The 20,429-nt window shown below is 42.2% G+C and overlaps 1 protein-coding gene across 5 annotated transcripts in view; it reads right to left on the bottom strand.

The window, feature by feature from the left end:
• Nucleotides 1-20,137, bottom strand: part of FAM110B (family with sequence similarity 110 member B) — a 112,879-nt gene extending 92,742 nt beyond the window's left edge. For 4 of the 5 annotated variants that reach the window (XM_065668320.1, XM_065668318.1, XM_065668319.1 and 1 more), the window contains exon 1: nt 20,004-20,137. The gene's annotated coding sequence lies outside the window, so the exon portion shown is untranslated. Of the gene's footprint in view, nt 1-19,257; nt 19,477-20,003 lie in introns of those variants that run through there. The other variant, XM_065668316.1, reaches the window with a different exon arrangement.
• Between the last annotated feature and the right edge of the window lie 292 nt (nt 20,138-20,429).

The raw sequence follows: 20,429 nt of genomic DNA, 5'->3' as shown, positions 1-20,429 counted from the left end.
TTAAAGATCTTTTCCAACCCAGTTGATTCTGTGATTCTATGACCCACAGTCAGGAGGCCAAAGCAGCACTGGAAGGCTGGGGCCATGGTATGGCACATAGGCTGAACCGTGGACATACACGGGATGGGAGAGAAACACCAACAGTACCCACCCCCAAGCGTGGCCCTATACTGAGAAACACAGAAAGAGCGTGGCCTAGTGAGCTTTTATGGTGGCCGTCACAAACACATGGGGAGAAGGCGAGTGTTTTAACACCCCAATAGAAAGGGAAATGCTCCCACCCATGTCTTAAGTGCAGTGGGTTCCTTTCTCCCCAGGGCTTTACCAGTCCGAAAGCTTTCTAGCCACAGAGATTGTTGAATTTTTGTTGAATCAAGCTTTAAGTAATTAATAAAAATGAAATCTCTTGACCTAGATTTTTCTCCAGCTTAAAAGAAATAAATATATAAAATCTGCACACACACAAACACTAACATATTAGACCCATCCTACACCAGGGCACTTCAAACCAGGTATTTAACAATGAAAACAAAAAAAGGCGTTTTGTGCCCCTCCCTTACCCAGCTTGGTGTAAAAACATGAATACAGATGATGTCTGATTAAAACAGAAACCTGAACACCAGGTTGAACGTATTTACTTTTCAAAAGCATTTTACAATTTGATTTTCTTCTTGCCTGCTGTGATAATTGATGAAAACTACACAGGGATTAAAATGAGCACAGGTGCTTGTCTACACAGTTCAAAGAGATTTGATCCCAAATGAAAATAATGGAAAAAAAAAATAAAGCTTGAGTATATTTAGGAATAGATTTAACACAGCCTAACCAAATAAGCCTAGATTAAAAAGCAGAATTTTAGAGTCCACATTTCATGTTACTGAAATTTAAAATTTGTATTCATTATGTATCAGAAACTTTAGCAAGTGATACCTGATGTAAGCTGGTATTAACAGCCTTCCATATTGTAAGTGTTAGTGGATCCAAAGAAAGAAAAACCATAAACGCACTAAAAGCAGTAAGGAGCATTAAATACAAACAGTCCGTAACAACGGACACTTGGTACTAAATCAACATTATTTTTCAATTTGTGAGAAGTAAAAGGAAAGCCCATGTGCTGAGAATATTAAACTGCCAATATACAAATCTGCACAAAACCTCTGCTTCTTTTCCTTGCCAAATTTATACTGCTACAGCTGGATCACAACATCCCTGCACCCGTGAGGTCAGGAACCGTTTGAAAAGAAATGCATGATACAGCTAATCCTTGTGCCAGCTAATCATACCTAATGCAAAAACTACTATTTTCCCCATTTTTCTGACCCAGGCTCCTTCAGCAAAGCTAACTAGCATGTCGCTAATCCTAAATTTGTTGCGCTACTTTGTTAAACAGACTTAAAAGACAAATACACACAAATCACACAGGATAAAGAATTTATTCTGTGCTCAGGGCTTATTGCTGAGCTTCTATGAGAATTGAAAAAAACAGCCCAGCACTCAATTAAATAGAAAACAAATTTATTTGTCTCCAAGGCAAGCCAACAGAAGACTCCACACTTATGTAGGCATTATTATACAACAGCTATCTTCTTGACTAAAATACCTAAACCACTGCTCCTACAGTAATATATACACATATTCAATATTGGTTTTGAAGCAAAATACAGTATATTTTTTAGGCCTCTGACTAATAACAGTAGGGATTTCCAAATATATGGATCAGAGATGGAAGAATTCCTTTCCTTCCCTCCTCTCCCACAGAGGGGGCAGCTCATGGACACAAGAACTATTTAGTGGTGCCTCCAAACAGGCTTCATTTTCACTTGACTGTCTTTTTGACTAGTGAAAAAAAGGGAGCACCAACAATCATTCTGCAGAAACACACCTGTGAAATTGTCAATACTGAATTTTTCCCAGCAACCCTGTACCTACACTTACCTCCATACATTTTCCTGCATGTCTTACCCTGGATTTATATTTTTGCAGCATCAACTACAGTGGCTGTTATTACAAATCTGAATTAATTCTATCTCCATGCCAAAAATCTTACTGAGAAGTTTTGAAACCTCTGAAGCTTTGACTTTAGATTTTCTAGATTTTCACACCAGCCCTCAGAGGTCTCATAAGGCACCACGCTGAGTCCTTCAATAGACTGGTAAAGAAACTGAAATTAAGACATGAAAATCTGGCAAAAAAATTAACACACCACAAACATATGCTTCTAGGGTTGGTTTTAATTTTTTTTTCTTTAAGCAGAAAGCTATCATATGCCATTACTACACAACTCAAAAACATTTCCTTTAAATTTCTTAGAGCACCAAGAAACTATTTTCCCTACTGCTTAAACCAGTTTGCATGCTAGATAATGCTTTAATTAATGGTGACAGATAAATAGCACCCTGAGTATAAAACTTTTGAAGATAAATACAAGGAACCGTACAAGGAGAAAGCAGTCTTTTACCAGCTTCTTGATCAACTCAACTTATTGGTGAACAAATTTAGTTCCAGGATTTCGTACAGGCCATTATTATATTTTAGATGTGGTTCAATTTGTGCAAGCCACATTTAAAACTGCAGGGATCATAAAAAGTGCAAAAAGTAAGACTACTAAAATAAGTGATCAAAAGATCTTTCACATTTAAAGGTCAGTTCAAGCCCTGAGGAAGACAAAAATTGTGGGATTTTTTATTATAGGATATCATTTTGCACATAAGAAACCATTTATATTTACTGTAAAGTCTAAAAGGAAAAAAGTAGACTAAAGCATTAATCGAAAAAAATTAAGACTTCGGATCCTAAATAATTTAGATACTTTGAAATAAGCTAAAATCATTGTGATTTAGTTTTCATTAACAGATAACAAATTCATTTTCCTGCAAGAGTTTGCATAGTACATGGTTAACTACCACCCTTGGAAGCATCTGGGAACAAAAAAAACCATAGTTCAGTACAATAAAAATTGATACACTATCATTATTGCCTTTCTTTTTGAGAGCAAGTATAAATAAAAACACGCTCTTTAACACACAGGCAACTAAACAGGAATAAGACTATAAAGTGAATCTGCACAGGAAAGCCAGGGGGCTGAAATTCTAATCCTTCTGTCCACAGAGGTAGCAGTCACCAGGCAGCATGCAGTCTGGGCATTCACCTGCAATACACAGGCATAATTTCAAACACTTACAGAAAGATCAAGCTTTGTCTGATAAAAGTTTCTTTTTGGCTTAGGAAGTGTAATATCTGCCTTCCTCAAAAGCAAACAATAGCCACACACATCAGCTCACCGGTGATTCTGACAGAATGACAACTGGATGAGACACTTGCACACTCAACCCATCATTCTTGGGAATGGACTTGACGGCGAGAAAAAAGCTCAAGTTGTTGCAAACATACTAAACAATTCAAGTTGACACAGTCACACCACACCACATCACTACTCTGTGAACTTTGCATTACCTTTCTGTAAATTCCTAGATTAAGTGATGAAGCCTAACCACGCAGTTAAAGGTCTTCACAAAATGAGGAGGGGAGAAGAAATCCTTCAAACACAGTGGCATTTCCATTACAATGAAATAATCTGGTGCTAGTGACTAGTAAAAGAGCAAGGTTCATCTTTAACTACCATCTCCTTTTGTCTCACACCATCTTTTCTGGTACTTTTATACTACAACATGAAACATCCAGCTGGGCTCGGGAGCTCAGGAATTCTGTCTAACTAAGAGCTCTTCTGGTGCACCTGGGAGTTAAACGTACAGCAGTTATTCAGAAGCCTATGGACCCATGTAGTTTCATGGAAAGATAAGGTCACTAATCAAGGGGAGGGGTTTCTAAATACCATGATTACAGGCTTGGCATAGAGTGCAATAAAAAGGGAGAACCACAGCAAACAATATACTTTTCCAGTGCAGCAGCTTTGAGAAGTCTCCATTTTCCACTGAGACTGAAACTACTGCTTCCGTCCTAAGCCATTTTGTCGTAAAAGTTTAAATACCAAAGCAACAAGAGACATTTTGCTTACATTTGGTGCTGTTTCCCTTAAAGCGCAGTAGAATTTGACTTGGTGGCATTTATTCATAAGCTGGGTTCAACTCCTACCTCACTCATTTTTAGCCAACACTGACAAAACCACCATTTAACACTAGCAAACGGAAATGTTTGCGAGCTATTTTCTGACCGTTATGCCTCTAGCGTACATGACAAGCCCATTGCTATCAGGACTGGTTTTACACGACTTCATACTCCACCACTAGGTAGTATTTTTGCCAGAAGTCAACCACAGTCCACCAACAGAAATCACAGAGCAAGGGAGAACTTGTTTCCATACACATGCTTGCTTGTTTGAAACGAAGCCACAGGATCACACTACTAGGCACACAAAGAATCTGACGGCGTTCGTTACTACTTTAAAGCAGTCAGACATCAGCTGCCATATTTGAGCCACGAAGAAACTGTCATGGGCAAGTTAACAAGCTCCAAGAAACTGGCACTCACTCACGCACTCGCTCACCAAAAGATACTTGGAGAAATCACACTTCAGCTTCCAAACTGAAGACTTCCACATAATTAGGATATGCAAACAGGAATAAACGAAAAGCAAAAAACACCATTAAAAAAAATACGACTACACCTACAACCAATTTCCTACTTACAGAGCCACATCCTTGTTTTTCTGCTTAGTAAGAGAAAGGCTCAGATCTTTATTTTGTATCTGGTAATTTATTATTATTAATGTGCTCTTACTGACAATCAAGTACTAATACTAATAGCTGTGTAATTACCCTGAACTTTTAAATAACTTATGCTTTTAAAGAATTTACTATATTAAATGTTAAACAGTTTCATACTGCATAAAAACAAACCAAAATACGCAAGAGCATCTTCACTGGAATTCTCATCTTTTCCTTTGAAAAGCAAACTCATTATGTTCTATAAAGAGAATGAAGTCTCTAAAAGAAGACTAAATTCTTTCTCAAAGCCAGGCTCTGAAGAGATTGCATAAAAAAAGATTTTATACTTGGCTCAAAGAAGAACATTTGGGAATCACTATTTTTGAGCAAGGACTCACCCACTTAAAGGCAGAAGAACTTATTTTGAAAAGCAGCGTGAAATTTCAGGAGAAAAAAAAAAATCCACACATATTTTGCACTTCCTAGCTTTTGGTAGCTCTCCAGATAAGACAAAAATCCCACAATAACTTCTTCCACATATAACTGTTTTCTCACAGATGCTGCCAAGTTATCTTATACCACTAGCAAGAACTTCTGCAAGAAGTAACTACTTCCAGACAAAGCAACTCAGAGGACAGACAGTAAGTGAAAAGTAAAGGCATTTAAGGTATTTGAGGAAAGATACCTGAGAAAGGGGCCTGGGGAATAAAGTTCACTGGGTTCCTACCTCACACTGGTTTGTCACCAGTCTGTTCTATGCCCTTCAGAAGCTATGCTGGAGCAACACTGTAGTTAAGATGACACAGGAGAGCAAGATCATAGCTCAGGACTTGTGGACAACCTCTCCAAAGCCCAGGGCAGGACATGAATTTGAGCCCAGCCCCACCACAAAGGACTACATTCACGGAATAGCTACAGCCCTTGGAGGAGCAACGCTTCTCCTTTGGATGCAGATCATGTACTGTAACTGCTTCCGCAGATCTGGTCCAAAACAGCTGCAGAAGGGAAAGCTCATCTAGATTAGAACAGGTCCCTACAGAAACATTTAGGACTTTAAAACAAAAAAATACTTTTCTGTGCATCTAGACACATGGACACCATCATGTTATGACAAAAATACCAAGGAATGGGGAGGAGGGTTCAGTCTTTTGTCTCCAAGATTACCTGCAGACATGCATAAAGCTTCACATAAATGTTCCCTGTCCCTGCTCTCCCTTTAGTCCTGGCCCATAAGCTCTGCCTTACCCATCCTCAGGCAGAGCTCCATGCACTCCAGGCCACTGATACAGAAGGCAACTCATCTTCCTCTTCTCCCCTGCCTACCCTTCCTAGAAAGCCCAGGTCCTTCCATTCCAACACTCCAGTCACAGGAGCCATTTCATCAAGTCTCCATGATGCCAGTAAGATCCTAGCCCTACAGGCATGCGCACATCTCTAACTCCTCGTTTATTCCCCATGCTATATATGCATAGAGGCATTTAAGCTGGGCCCATGAGGAAGCCGACTTACTGGCTGGAGCAGCTGGAATTCTGCTGTGCAGATTTTCAGGTTCTCTCCTGCTGACCTGTGATTCCTCTCCCAGTATTGGCCATCTACTGCTGGCACTGACATCAAACCGGTAGGAGTAGAATGGATAGAGGTTCCTGTCCCCTGGCAACTTTAGAAATGTTGAGTAATGCTGCATGTTCCATAGGCAGTGGTGCAAATCATAAACCAGATTCCCTGTTAACTCCTCTTTCTTCTCATGCATGCATGTTTTACTGGGGACACTGCTTTGTGTATTCTCACAGCATTTTATCTGAATGTATGACTGCTTGCTTTCTATACACAATGAAAAACCTCAACTACAACCTGTGAGTGCTCTGTACAATTGGGCTCCTGCCATATCAGCCCTTGAATTCAGCTGTGACTCTCCTGTTCACCATCTCTCAAAGAACCAGAGGCAGAGAACACCAGGGGATCTAGGAAGGATGACTACACAGACCCTGTGGTCCAACCCAGAGGCCAGCCATGCCCCAAATCCAGGGAAAGACAGGCCAGGCCACATACTACAGGCTGTAGCAGGAAGCCTGGACATGAGGATTAACAGGAAGCCCCAGCACTTTCTGGAGCTGCCTCTTCTCAACAGCATCAGGGAGCATGGCCATGAGGCACTCCCTGCTGCAAGGACAAGCCCAATGCACATGTATCGTCAAGACCAAATGAAGGACTGGGGAAAGCCCCAAATGAGCACTCAGCTTCTGCTTTGCTGCAGATGTTGTCTCCACAAGCTGCCTTTGAAGCAGGGACAGAAAAAAAAAAGGCATCAGATGGTGAACAGTTTGACAATTGCACTCATTTCACAGGTGTCAGTCTCCAGCTACAGTTACTGTACCAGGCACCAGCTCAGATTCCTGCCTTCCTCTCTCTAGCCCCCATTTTATTTAAGTATTCACACCCTGGAATGTACATACGAATAAATCAAGGCACTTTTATTATATAGGCCAAGTCCTAACCTGTTTGTTTACATACATTAACATAAAGGTAAAAGTACTACAGACAGAAACTCAGCATTAATGGTTAGTTTAAATGCACGTCCTAGAGATTTGGAAGGAAAAGGAAAAAAATAATCTAACTGAAAAAAAAAATCAACAGAAAAGTAACAGTGGAGACAGTAAGGCAGTACTTAATTTGACTTTTTCCCCCAGAGGTTTTTACCTTGTGACTAGCTAGCTGTTTTTGAGCAGACAATCTAGTAAACCAGACATCTTCATCTTACATCACCTTACATTTCACACGTATTCAGGCTGAACACCACCTATGTAATTCAAGATAATGCACATTGTTTAAAAGCACATTTCAAAACCAATCTGAAAAAGTTGTACATAGGTTTTCATGTAGAATACATACCTTTTCACAAAGAATACATCCCTTTTCTTCCCAAGTCAGAAAAGAATTAGGTAAAACAAAATCCATCATGTAACTGAGAACAATTAAGCAGGTACATACTGTACTTTCGCAGCAGGCGAAAGAAGTTCTCCTATTATTGAAGCTGCCACAGGCTGTGAAGCTGTGACCAAAGCCATGATAATATTAAAACTGACAAAAGAGACTCTAGACAGCAACCCAATGGCACACTCCTTCCTTTCTCAGATGCCTTCAGAGGTACAAAGCACAGCAGCCACATTCGAGCACTGCAATTCCCTCCTCCATATTCCTACCAGACTCTGCCTCTTCCTTATCCTTAGAGGATGCTACTAGAGGTGCCAGTCAAGTTTGCAGGGTGGCAACCACAAAGTTTCTTACATTCTCAGTTGTACTTTTATTAATTGTCATGCCAATGAGCTAGCTGATCAGGGATAATAACTGTAAGAGCTGTCTGACTTGATGAACAAGATAAACGAAAGTAAAGTGAGGTGTACCTCACTGACAGAGACCGCAATCTTTGCGGGTATGAAAGAGTTCTGATGTTGACTTTAGAAAAATCCTGAAGTAGGAAGATCAGTGCAGCTCTGTGTAACTCTGCAAAACAGCTATAAATAAAGAAAAATCAACAGCAAAAAAGTTGTATCCACATGACTGTTCTAAGTAAGAACAACAGAATATTTTCTCCACTCCAACAGTTATTCTGATTACACTTACAGTGGATTTTAAGAGTTTGGTGTTCTATATATTGCCTAATAATAGAAAGGTATCAAGGAAACAATGGTAAACCCTCTGCTGCAACTCCAGAACTGTAAAAAAGTCTAAGTGCAGAACTATCTTACTGCTTCTTTCAGCTCAGTATATTACAGTACCAAATTACACTTCACTGAAAGAACTTCACAGGGATTGGTCGCACTCTTCAGTCTGGTTCAAGAACAGCTGACTTCATTTTAAAATACTAGATGGCTTTCAAAATTTGCACTAAGTTGAATTAAATATTCATGAAAACAAATCACACTGATTAAGGAACAGGTTTTGTTCCTCATTAGAAATTCAACTTCAAATTAGTGGAAGTTCTAGGCATGGGAAAGATGTAGCAGAAAGACTGGAACCTTACAGGAGACAATTTTACATTAGGCAGTATCTCTACAGCTGCCATAACATAAACTGCCTCGTTGCCTTCCTGTCCCACTCACAGTACAATTCCTTCAGACTTAAAGTGCAGTAATGGGTGACATACCACTGGCCTGTAGGACTGCAATACTAACCAAGCCCACTCCTAAGGCACAGCACCATTATTCAGGGGAAATACTACCAGGGCTTTGGTGATATCAGGTTTCGTCCATTCAGTCTCCACCTTGGCCCACCTCATGCAACACCTACAGGACACAATTTTCAGGGAAAATGTTTTGACCCTGCAGCAGAATGTGAACAAAGGGTACTGGGAGAGTGAGCATGGATCTACAGGGTGGACAGCTCTTCCACTCCACAGCTCCACCAATCCCCTCTGACTAAAACATGCAACATTATCCTGCTATTCAGCAGCAAAACAAGCCTTATGTCATCAGTAGTATTTGATTAGTATTGACCATAATGATGGTCAATAATGTGCAGGAGGCAAATCTGAACTCTCTGGCTGAGCAGTGCAGTCTGCACCATGAAGTAAAACGTACTTAGGAGGTGGAGCGTGAGGATCTGATTTCATATTGGGGTAGGGAGCCTGATAAAGTCTTTTCAGTAACAGTCATCTAGAAATAATATGGAAATCAAATTAGTTGATTGCAACAATCTAAACAGCATAATTTGATACCTTTACAGCAGTTCCTGGATAATGAGCGTTTAGAAGGAAAAATCCTATCTTTTATTAAACCCAGCATAGCTGAAGGGCAGGGCCTCTCCCTACAGCTTTTACCTATTCCATTTTAGGAATTAATACTGCTTAGCCTGCAAACCATGAGTTAATTCAGCTTCTGTCTCCCCAAAGCCTATAATTCTCTGGTTTAGCCTTCATGAAGAGCACTTAAAATTGTTTCAAATATAAGGTGAACATACATACACTGCATATGCCTCTTTATGAATGGTAAGGATACTGCTCCAGAAGGTACCATGAAGTGCACAGTTTCCCTCCTGGGCACTGAAAGGATTAGCAGCTGTACTTATGAGGTGAGGGTATAATAAGCCAGGGAAATGACATGTGGGCTCATCATCACTCTATGGACAAGCCAGTCATGAGGACACAGCTGTTTCTTGGCCACACAGTATCAAAGCTACAGCAATCCCACAGGCTGCAAACACTGAAGCCCAACATGTGCTGTCCATGTTCACACAGCACAGGCTTTGGGGACAGGAGCAACGTAAGGGACGAAGAAGGACTGCCAAGCAAGGTCCAAGGGCTGCCCAAGATGCATAGAGATACTATGGGAGATACTACTGGGTCCCAGGGAGGTTATCATACTCTAAATTCTCCATATACCGCTTACAAAACTGTCCTCTAGAACAGTCCAGCACCACTGTTTTAGTCCACAGTGTCTGATTTCCTACTCTACAGAAAATAAGCCCTTACCTTCTTGTGTTATGGGAGGCCTCCTTATTTTTTCATTCACATTCAGCATTTGCTTGGAAAAATATTCCTTCATCCTTGATCCCTCCAGCCCACATAATACAGGCGATTGAGGACAGTAGGCCACTGATTTGATTTTGCGTTTTTATTACATTTGGGAGAAAGTCAGCTGCAATAATCTTGTTCTAGCTCATCAGCATTCCTGTTCCTTAGTATATTTTCTGGATAAAGCCCATGCAGACAAATTAGCAGGGTGGCATTTCACATAGTTCTTGGTCTTTATGGTTCATTATCTCACTTAACTCACGTTTGCTATCAGTTGCCAGGTTCCTAGATCAGGAGAGGGCAATTCACACATCTGCCTAGTGTACCAGTATGGATGACTTCACAACTGAAGGCACACCATCAGAACAGCCCAAAGATGTAGAACCAAGAGATTTTTAGGAATGGTTCATTTTTTATATATATAATATTTATTTATGTAACTAAAATCAGGAAGGCTGGCAGATTTTCCCATCACTCTGAACTCTGAAATTTCCCATTTAAAGTTCCACTCCCCACAAAAAACTACCAAAGAAGCTCCAAGAAAGCTACACAGCAATTTTTTGCCCCAAATTCTACCAATTTTACTTTTGCCAAGTGAAAAACCATGACTATTTCTGTGCATTTCTGCAACTGTACTTTTCATTCATTAAAATGAGAAATTGCTTCTTTTATGCAATCTGCTACGATTCCGATAGCAAAACACTGATGTCTGGCAGGCTTGCTGGTTTTGTTAGGTTAGGTTTTGGTTTGGTTTTTTTTTTTTCCTCTCTTCCTGTGAGAGGAAAGCTTTTCCCAAAGGATTTAAGCAATTTCATAAAGCAAACGTAAAAACAAAGACATTTTTGTTTAAGGACTGAAGGTTTTGTTTTGCTTTAAGGGGGATGGAAAGGGAAGGAAAAGAGAAATGACACTGATCATCTTTCAATTAAACTGGGGGGGGGGGGGAGGGGGGAGGGAAAGGAGGTATCTCATTCCTAAAATAGAAACTTTGTGATAGCACAAACTCTCTACAGTAAACAGGCCACCAGGAAAAAAATAAAGATCTGAGATTTTTTTTTTCCCCTAAATAAACAGATGTATTTATTACAGTCACAAGTGAACACCTCAAACCATTACAGCAAAGATCAGAGGAAAAGCACTTGAATTTGGAGATAAAATTACATTACGCATTCCTACATGCTATGCTTCGTTAGTCAGTTTCTCCTCTTCCTCACAGTCTATCACACAGGAAGAAAGAAATACCTGAAATGTGTGCATTTAAATACACAAAGATTTGGGAGGTTCACTTCTGCTAGAACTTCTGAAGCTTAACCTAATATGCATCCCTTCATTTACTGAAATAGGCACCAATACTACAATGGCAGTAACCCCCTGAACTTGCACAGCAAACATTGCAAGATGGGGACAACACAGTAACAATACATAAAGGAAAAACTAATTAAAACATTTGAAATCTTTCAGCGAACATGTGGAAGCCTTGCAGGAAATCCGAATGAGCAGACCTTCACATCTGCAGATGTTCTCCAAGCATTTATACAAATGCAGTCCAGAAATCTCACATGTTGCAGAACTGGGATTCTTGTTTCTCATCAGCAGATATTCATTAATGGAATTAGTTGATTCATCAGTAAGTCCCTACATATTATATCAAGTTTTATTACACAGAGAGAAGTCAGATAGCCACAAGTCATCTTCAGTGAGAAAATAACATCTATCCAAACAGAGCAAAAGCCATCCGATGAAGACCCATTCACACTGCCTAACATTCAGGATTGTCACTGCAATTATCATTCAACATCCAAACTTAACACACTAGGAGAACTCAACAGTTCTATACAGCAATAAACTCCGGTAATATCACAGCTCAGAAAGGAAAAACAACAGAGACTAAAAATCTTGCAATTAAATACAACATGCAAGTGAAATCTATCATACTGTAAGTACTTGTACTTCCATGACTAATTTACAAATGTTAGTATTAAATTTGAATGTTTCTAATTGTAGTCTTGAAGTACATGCATGCATATGGGAAGTGATTTAATTAAGAGTTTAAAAAACTGGTCTAAAACCGTTGGAGGTGGACAGGAAAAATACCAGTCTGTCAAATAGACCACAGCAACATCACTTTTCTAATATAAAAAAGTACTGAAACCATGTGTATTATCATAACTTCAAAAATGTTCTACCCAACCATTACTTTCATGATTCTCCTCCATCCAAGCTTAAGCTTCATATATGCACATATATGCACAAGAAATGGTTTCTAGTGGCCCTCTGACCTCCCAGATGGTAACACACAGAGATTAACTTGTCAAATAGAGAATGACAACATACAAAGGTCATTACAAATCCAAAGGTCTGGGTCCACTCATGATTTTGAGTAGTTATTTAAAAGACTTGTCTAATACTATGTAAAGGCACTGGACAGGAAGGAAAACTGTTTGCTACAGTAACACTCTTTCAGCTCCTATTTGCATGAAAAGCCCATCAGGTGGAAATCTGAAAGTTAAACCACTGGAAGGCTGAAGAACAAACCCTCCTGCTCCATTCTTCTCTCCACAAGTGTTCTCTTTTCCTTTACTTTTGAACTATACAAGACACTGTGTAATTTACAGATACTTACGCCTTTAAAGGTTCCCCCTGCAGTTTAATCTAAGATTCTGCTTTGTTCCTTCCCCGCTGCAACCTCTGTTGATTCAAAAACGTACTTTTCTAAACAGTGCAACTCTGAACAGCTAATAGATACCCCACCATTACTTCACAGTGATGAATAAAATGTGAGCTTTCCAATTTAATTTGAACACAAGTTAACATGCATACTGAGTTCATGTGTAACACAAGTATTTCTCTTTCATTTCCCTGTCCACCAGTTCACTCACACACAGTCTCCACATAATTCTCATTTTCATTATTTTTCTCTTGTATTTTTTCATGTGTGCATGTTCCAGGTTTTACCTCCATCTCCTGTATCACTTGCTCTTTGTTCTAATCCATTTCTCTGCTTCCCAGTCTGACCATGCTTACCAAAAACACGCAGCTCCTCGAGCTATTAACAAGGATATTCCTTTCTATTTGCTTGAGTTGCAGACAGTGCTGGATGCTGTTATCTTCCCTGTCCAATAAAGTCTTAAAACATTTCCTCCCATTTCTTAATGCAGACTTTTCCAAGACCTCAAATTGTAACAGGAAATTGAGTGATTTTGTTTGAAAGAACACAGCACAGCATTAGGAGACAAATGTTCTGCTCTTCGATTTCCTAGAGACTATTTGAATAAAGGTTGAATCTCTCCTTTGTAAGTCTGAAATAACTTTTCCACATCATCCATTAATATTTGGAACTTGAAGGCTGTCAAGTGAAAGATGCTATAGAAATGCAAAGCACAGTCCTAGTCTCATCTTTTTTAATGATACACCCAACACTCTCATAAAAGAGCAACAGGAGTAGATGAAAAATCACAATAAGCGAAAAACCTAATAATACATGCTAAAAGCTACCAAGACAATAAATTCAATTTTCCCTGGGATTGTTAAATTATTCTTTTGATGGTTCAACACAATCTTTTCAGGTTTATTTCCTACGGGGAATGCTGACATATTAAGCTCCTCACACAGCTCCTCTTTAAAGAAAGACACACACATGCGCTGAAAGCAAACACCTAAAATTTAATAGCTCAGATTTTTAATAAACTATGCTGGAAAGGAGTTTGCAACTGAAATATTTATAAGAAAGACACCAGCCTTACAAACTCAAAGTAAATAGACAAAAAGCGGTATCAAGAGACTGACCCTGCTTTCATGAACAAACACACTCAAAATGACTTATTCTTTCAATGATTCTTCTCAACATCTGTCCACGCAGATGACTACATTCTTCTTCCTTTTTGAAGAGTCATCTCTAAATGTCCAGAAGTTTAACTGAGCATACAAGTGCCAGATACAGTAGCTTATAAATGGACAGACCTCAGTGTTATAGCAAAGGTCAAATTAAGTCAACATGTTGTAGCCTTCAAACCACATACACCATCATTACCCTTTCTATGCAGCATACGCCTCTTCAGTGTAATACCAGACAAGTCTTCAACAGTCAGCAGAGGAAGTGCCTAAACTGGCATATCTCATAACTCCATTTGTTCTGGGCAGTTAGGTTGTATTGGCCTTTGTAAAGCTCAGCACCAGCACCTAGATCAGGTATTACACCTGCAAAACGAAGCACACGTCTTCACATTCGGGAGCATCAACACTGGGTCTTCACAAGTCCTGCACTTCACCTACTGTGAAAGGCTCTGTCCAAAGTCCTCCCCAGGCAATGCCTCCCCATTCCTCAAATAAGAGGATGAAGCCAGTGCCACAGAGCACTCATAAGACCAGAGAGCATTAAATCAAGCAGAGGACAGATACAGTCACACACTCAACAGGAGAATATATTTATTTATTTATGGGTTCAAGTCAGCCTCCTAACCTCCAGCCTGCACATCCATTTATGCATTTTTCTGTCCCACATATATTAATTTGTGGTTATCTTTAATATTTTATGAGTTATACTCGATTCCACTCCATTATACCCTAGAAAGGTAAGAAAAAATGAGCAGCTACTAATGCCACAGATGGGGGATTCTAGTTGTTATAGATTCCATCCACTATGAAGTGACTGGACAACATATCCTCCCCAAAGTATTTCTGTTCATCACACCTCCTTTACATGAGTGTTTTCTATTTCTGTTAATTAGCAGCAAAGACCAAGGCATAAAATCTATTGTAGCTTGAGTTACCTGAACTACCCATTTCCTTAACCGTCAAATACAAACTTCAACACTACACTGGGACTTGAGAGACGTACAGCTGGGAGGGCATCCAAAATCTGACAGTTAGGAAACTCGTTTTGAATTCCCTGTGTATAATATTCCAACATTCATTCAACGAGCCATCAGATCATCCTCCTGTACATCAAGATTTTAATACAAAGTTACAGGTGAGAGTTCAGTTTATGACCCTTCCTTGTCTCCAAGAATTTGCTCCAGGGAATTTATAAGCAGTTGTTATCTCCCCTGTTTCCCATTACCAAGCTAGAAAAGACAGCAAAGCTTAAGTATTGGTCTCCCATCTAACTCCAGACTGTTGACACACCGTCATCTTTGCAGCCTGGATGCCCCTGTACATGTTCCACTGGAATTTAATATATTCTGTACTCCAGTGACCAGAACTACATACAGTATTTGATATGAAGTCTCCCTAATGACTTCCATAATAACTTGCCTGTCTTCACTGAAAAGCTCTCACTGAAGATCACATCTGCTTTCATTTCATGCTCACCATCAAATAGTCATCCCTGTTTCAGTACAGCACTCAGGTCTTTTCCTCCAGGCCTGTTTCAAGAGATAACCTGCCAGTGACAGCACATGTGTTCTTAACGATCACTCACAGATAACTCCACTTTTAGAGTTTTTAACTTCCTCTCATTCCTATTGCTTCAGTCATCACAGGCATTAAGTTCTTCCTGTGCAACAATCCAACTCTGCTTGGTGCTGACTACGCTTCCTAACTTTGCCTCTTCAGCAATCGTCCTTTGCATACAGTTATGTCAACCATCATGGTGAAGTAAAACGACCAGCCCGCCACTAACACCAATCCAGAGCATTAATTCCTTTATTCATGCAGACAGTCACAATTTCTCCTTCAGAAGACATCTCACCATTCTTTAGCCAAGCCCCACACTTCCAATTCAGTCATTTTTGGCATTGCACCTGCTATGGTGTATACACATCAAACTGAAGACTTCTGCTCCTTTTGTCTAGAACATTTAATATTTAACCAGTAATAACACAACTTTAGTCTTCCATGACCTAATTGTCGCAAATCCATGATGCTTTTTATCCTGTTTTCCACTTATTTTTGTATACTTAATTGGTTTTTTCATTCCAAATTTGTTCTAAGTCCTTGAATACTATCTAGACCAGGGAAAAACATGTGAATATTTCCATTTCTTCTCCTTTCAAAAATAAATACAAGTATATTTCTTTTGCTGTATTGCTATCACAACTGCTGCATTCAACTTGACAGCTAAAAATCAATCCTTTTTTTTTTTTTTTTAACCTGGTTCCAGCATCCTGCACCAACTGTTTCAGAGACCCAAAGCAGAGAACCTTTGCTTCCTTAGTCTGAATGCGTTAAATCTGGAAGCAGGCATAAAACATTCATTCCGGTCATTTCTGTCTGGCAGCCTATCTTTCCCCATGTTTGAATCCTCATCCCTATCTAAAGCTGGTTACAACTGGTACTTTGGAGACATTAGACATGTTTTTTGACTATAGCCTGGTCCTCACATTAACATAGCCAAGTCCTCTTCTCCTCTTGTTGTTTTTTTTCCTTATCACCTTAAATTTCTCCATGCTCTACCTTTTGGCAATTCATGTGCTATCCCTGCAGTTTCTGCTCCCCGATGATCAATCTCCAACTTCATTCCTTACAGGTTTTCCGGTAACATGCAGTATCTTATTCTCATAGCAAGGTCCACAGCCCCACTTGGCAAGCTTTTCCTCCTCCTTAAAATGCAGTTTCCAAGCAGCTATTGTACCTTCCACTTAAAACAGTCCAAGCCTTTTCTTTTCTTTTTCTTCCTGTTTTTTTTAAACCTCCAACTCCTACATGTCTTTATCCCTGTGGACTTCACAAACTAGTTCTTCTAACTTCTCAGAACCTGCCCTGCTAAAATAAAACTTCCTTGAAACAAAAACACTTTGTAGCTGACATATACTTATCCTTCAGTTTAATTTAAAATTATTAAATTGCGGCTAATCAACACATATGCTTGAGGCGTTGCGGATCAGACCCGTAATCCAGCAGGAGAAAGCAAGACCCAGTGTCAGCCCGGGAGAGACCAGAGACATTCCTTACCCAGAGTTCAAAGATACGCCCTCTAGTTTCAGGCTGGCTGCAAACATGAGCCTTCATTTACTCTGCATTCCACTACAATTAATGCCAAAATCTACCCTAGGATACTTCACTGTATTGATTTCCAATCTAACTCTGTCACCACTGGGAAACATACTTACAAAAGCACATTTGAGAAACACCTTCCTTTTATAACACTTAGCACAGCATCTCAAAAACGCTCTGCAGCTCTAAGTAAACAGAACACATTTACAAGGCTATGGTCTATAATGTGACTCAGTTTTGCCTCACTAAATCAGTGTTAGCCCCCTAGATTTTGGAGCATAATGTGAACCTTTAGGAGAAAGCCACCTCCTGTTCACTGGAAGACTGTACCATATTAAGTGCCTCCAGCAACAATTCTGAGATCTGATGCCTCCAGCATGCGCACCACAAGCCTGTGAGGACCAGGGAAGGAGGCCCTAATGGCCAAGTGCTACAGCAGGACAAAGAACCACTCTGGCAAAGTGAGAGCAAATGATCTCCATATGAATCTGAAAACACCATTTCCATCTTAATTTTAGCTTGTGATACAATTTTCTTAACATAGACAAGCCTTCTGTGTAACAGAGTGAACTTGCTGGCATAGGCTATCAGTTCCATCAAGGCAGTAAATCATACTAACCACAACATTCCTGGTATACCTGCATCTCCAACACCATGTGTAGGCACCTGCCTGCTACCTCCTGCTTAGAGAGACTGAAACCCAGAGAGAAGAAACTCAGTACTGCAGCATGAAATGTCAACTGACATGGTAAGGGACTTTTTACAAGCGCATGTAGGAATAGGACAAAGAAGAATGGCTTTAAACCGAAAGAGGGGAGATTTAGATTAAATATTAGGAAAAAATTCTTCACTACAAGGGTGGCAAGGCACTGGCACAGGTTGTGCAGAGAAGCTGTGGCTGCCCCATCCCTGGCAGTGTTTAAGACCAGGTCAGACGGGGCTTTGAGCAACCCGGTCTAGTGGAAGGTGTCCCTGCCCATGGCAGGAGGTTGGAACTGGAGGAGCTTTAAGGTCCCTTCCAATCCAAACTGCTCTATGATGATTAACTTACTAACCCACATAAAATGGGGCCCCCTGCACACATACGGCTCTGTCAGCTCCATCAGCTCCTCATCCTGGCAAGGACTGCCAGCTGCCCTGGAAGGGACTGATGGTGGTCTCTGCACCCACCTCCATCAGCCACCATCACCAACAGGCACCTCTCCCCGGGGAGCAAATTCACGCTGCTGGCATTCTGCTCTCACGACCAGTCTCACTAGCCCAAACCAAATCTCTGCAGCAGCACAGTGTTCAGGCACCCTCCAAAATGAGGAGCATGGCACTGGACACCTCAAAAAAGCAACTCATTGTTAGTTGAAAAGAAGGACGCAGCATGCCACCTTTTACTCCAGAAGTGCTTAAAAGTGTTTTATCTTATTAATTCTAGGTCAGTTGAGCGCACATGTGGTATGGATTACACTGACCCTTTTAGAGCTCTCAACATTTTTAAATAAGTAGGACGCTTAACAGTAAGCAGATGCAAGCCAAGCTGCACTCTGTACACCACACACCAAGACCAAACAGCGGGCTTTACAGGCAGAACCAAGGACAAGTGGCTTTACAAAGCATGGCCCTTACGGCACATAATGTTAAGTAAATCATAAATGCCAAACCTGACCCAGTATCATATTAGATCAACACAGGCATTTTATAAAAAAATTAAGTTGAACTAAAGTGACCTTTGCAAAACCACCCAAATCAGTGTCAGATTTAAAAACAATTCAAGTATTTACAGGTAAGTGATAAAAAGGTTTGCAAAGTAAAAGTTGTCTTGCTGCTTATGAAACACAACAGCATTGTCGTTTTAAGCACAAAGGGGATGTTTCATCCTTAAATATCTGAACACAGTAACTGCAGACTTTAAACACAAGCAAGGATCAACACGCAAACGACCATAAAATTCAGGTTAAAAAAGTTGATACTATGATTCACTGGATATGTTAATTTGCCAGTGCAGGTCTCTGAAAGTCAACCTTCTTCTCTGCCCTATGAGCTGCCATATACATTGACCCCGCAGACACAAATCATTCCAGTGCTTTCCGTCCTTTTCAGTGATGCCTTGTCCGAGTACGGGAAGAAGGAGGAACGAAAACCCGTATTTAAGTAAATTACCTTTCGGACAAGCCTCCTCCCCTCTCCCAGCTGAAGTTTTCCTTAGGTCAGGGTAGCACTCTGAAGCGGCAGGCCCGGTTTCGGGCGGTGTTGTGACAGATGCGGAGCAGAGCCAGGGCAGAGCGAGCGCCCACCCGGGGCGGCAGCCATACGCTCGGCCCCCACCCCCGAAAAGGCACCCAGGGGAGGAAGTTCACACTCCGCGCCGACTCGGGGACATAACTCGGAGGAGTTCAAACCTATCACTTCCAGCCGCTTTCTCCTGGGCCATCTGTTTTCCCCCTGACATTAGCGAGCTACTTCAGAGCAGCCGAACCGCTCCGCCCGCCCCGGACCCGCTCGCAGGCAGGCGGCCGGAACCCGCCGTCCCCTGAGGCAGGGGACGAAGCCGGCACGGCCGCGCTTCCGCGCGGGACACCCGCCAGCGCACCGAGCCCGCGGGGGCTGCTCTCTGTCACCGGAGGAGCCGCCCGCCGACCCCCGGCAGCTGGGCAGGGCAGGGCTGGGCAGGGGAGGGCGGCTCCTGCCGCAGCGCCCGGCGGGCCGAGCCCCCCGCCCGGCCCCGGGGCAGCGCGGCGGCGCCAGCCCCGCACCCCAGGCCCCTCCGCCGGCGCTGGGGGGGGGGGGGGGGTCACGCCCGCTCCTATCGCCAGGGCCGCCCCCAGCAAGCGGGGAAACGGGCTGCGGGACGGCGCCGCGCCCGGAGCGCCGGCCCGGCCCGGCCCAGCGCAGCGCCTCGCCCTTACCGTCCTCGCCAGCGCGGCGCGGGAGCCTCCCGGAGAGGAGAGGAGCGGGGAGCCGGGGCCGAGAAAGCCACCTCCGCCGCGAGGAGGTGGAGGAGGAGGCGAGGGCGGAGGATCGGCGGTGGAGGGGCGGAGCCTGGCGGCGGGGGAGCCGGGCGGCTGGCAGCCTCCCGCCCGCCGCGCAGCCGGCGCTTCCTCCCGAGCCGCCGCTGAGCGGAGCCGGGCTGGGGCTGGGGCCGGGGCGCGGGGCCCGCCCAGTGCCGGCGGGGCGGGGAGCCCGGGGCAAACGGGCGGGATCGCCCCTGCCCGCGCGGCGCAAACGGGCCCCGGCGCCGCCGCCTTTGTTCGGCGCTTCTCCCACCCGGGGTTGTTCCTCCGGCCCTGGGGGGACACCGCGTAACTTCACTGAGGTGAATCCGGGTCTGCGGT

This window comes from Lathamus discolor, chromosome 2, assembly GCF_037157495.1.
Source record: "Lathamus discolor isolate bLatDis1 chromosome 2, bLatDis1.hap1, whole genome shotgun sequence".
Taxonomy (NCBI): Eukaryota; Metazoa; Chordata; class Aves; order Psittaciformes; family Psittacidae; genus Lathamus; species Lathamus discolor.
The sequence above is the reverse complement of the archived record's forward strand: the minus strand, read 5'-3'. Positions and strand labels throughout refer to the sequence as shown.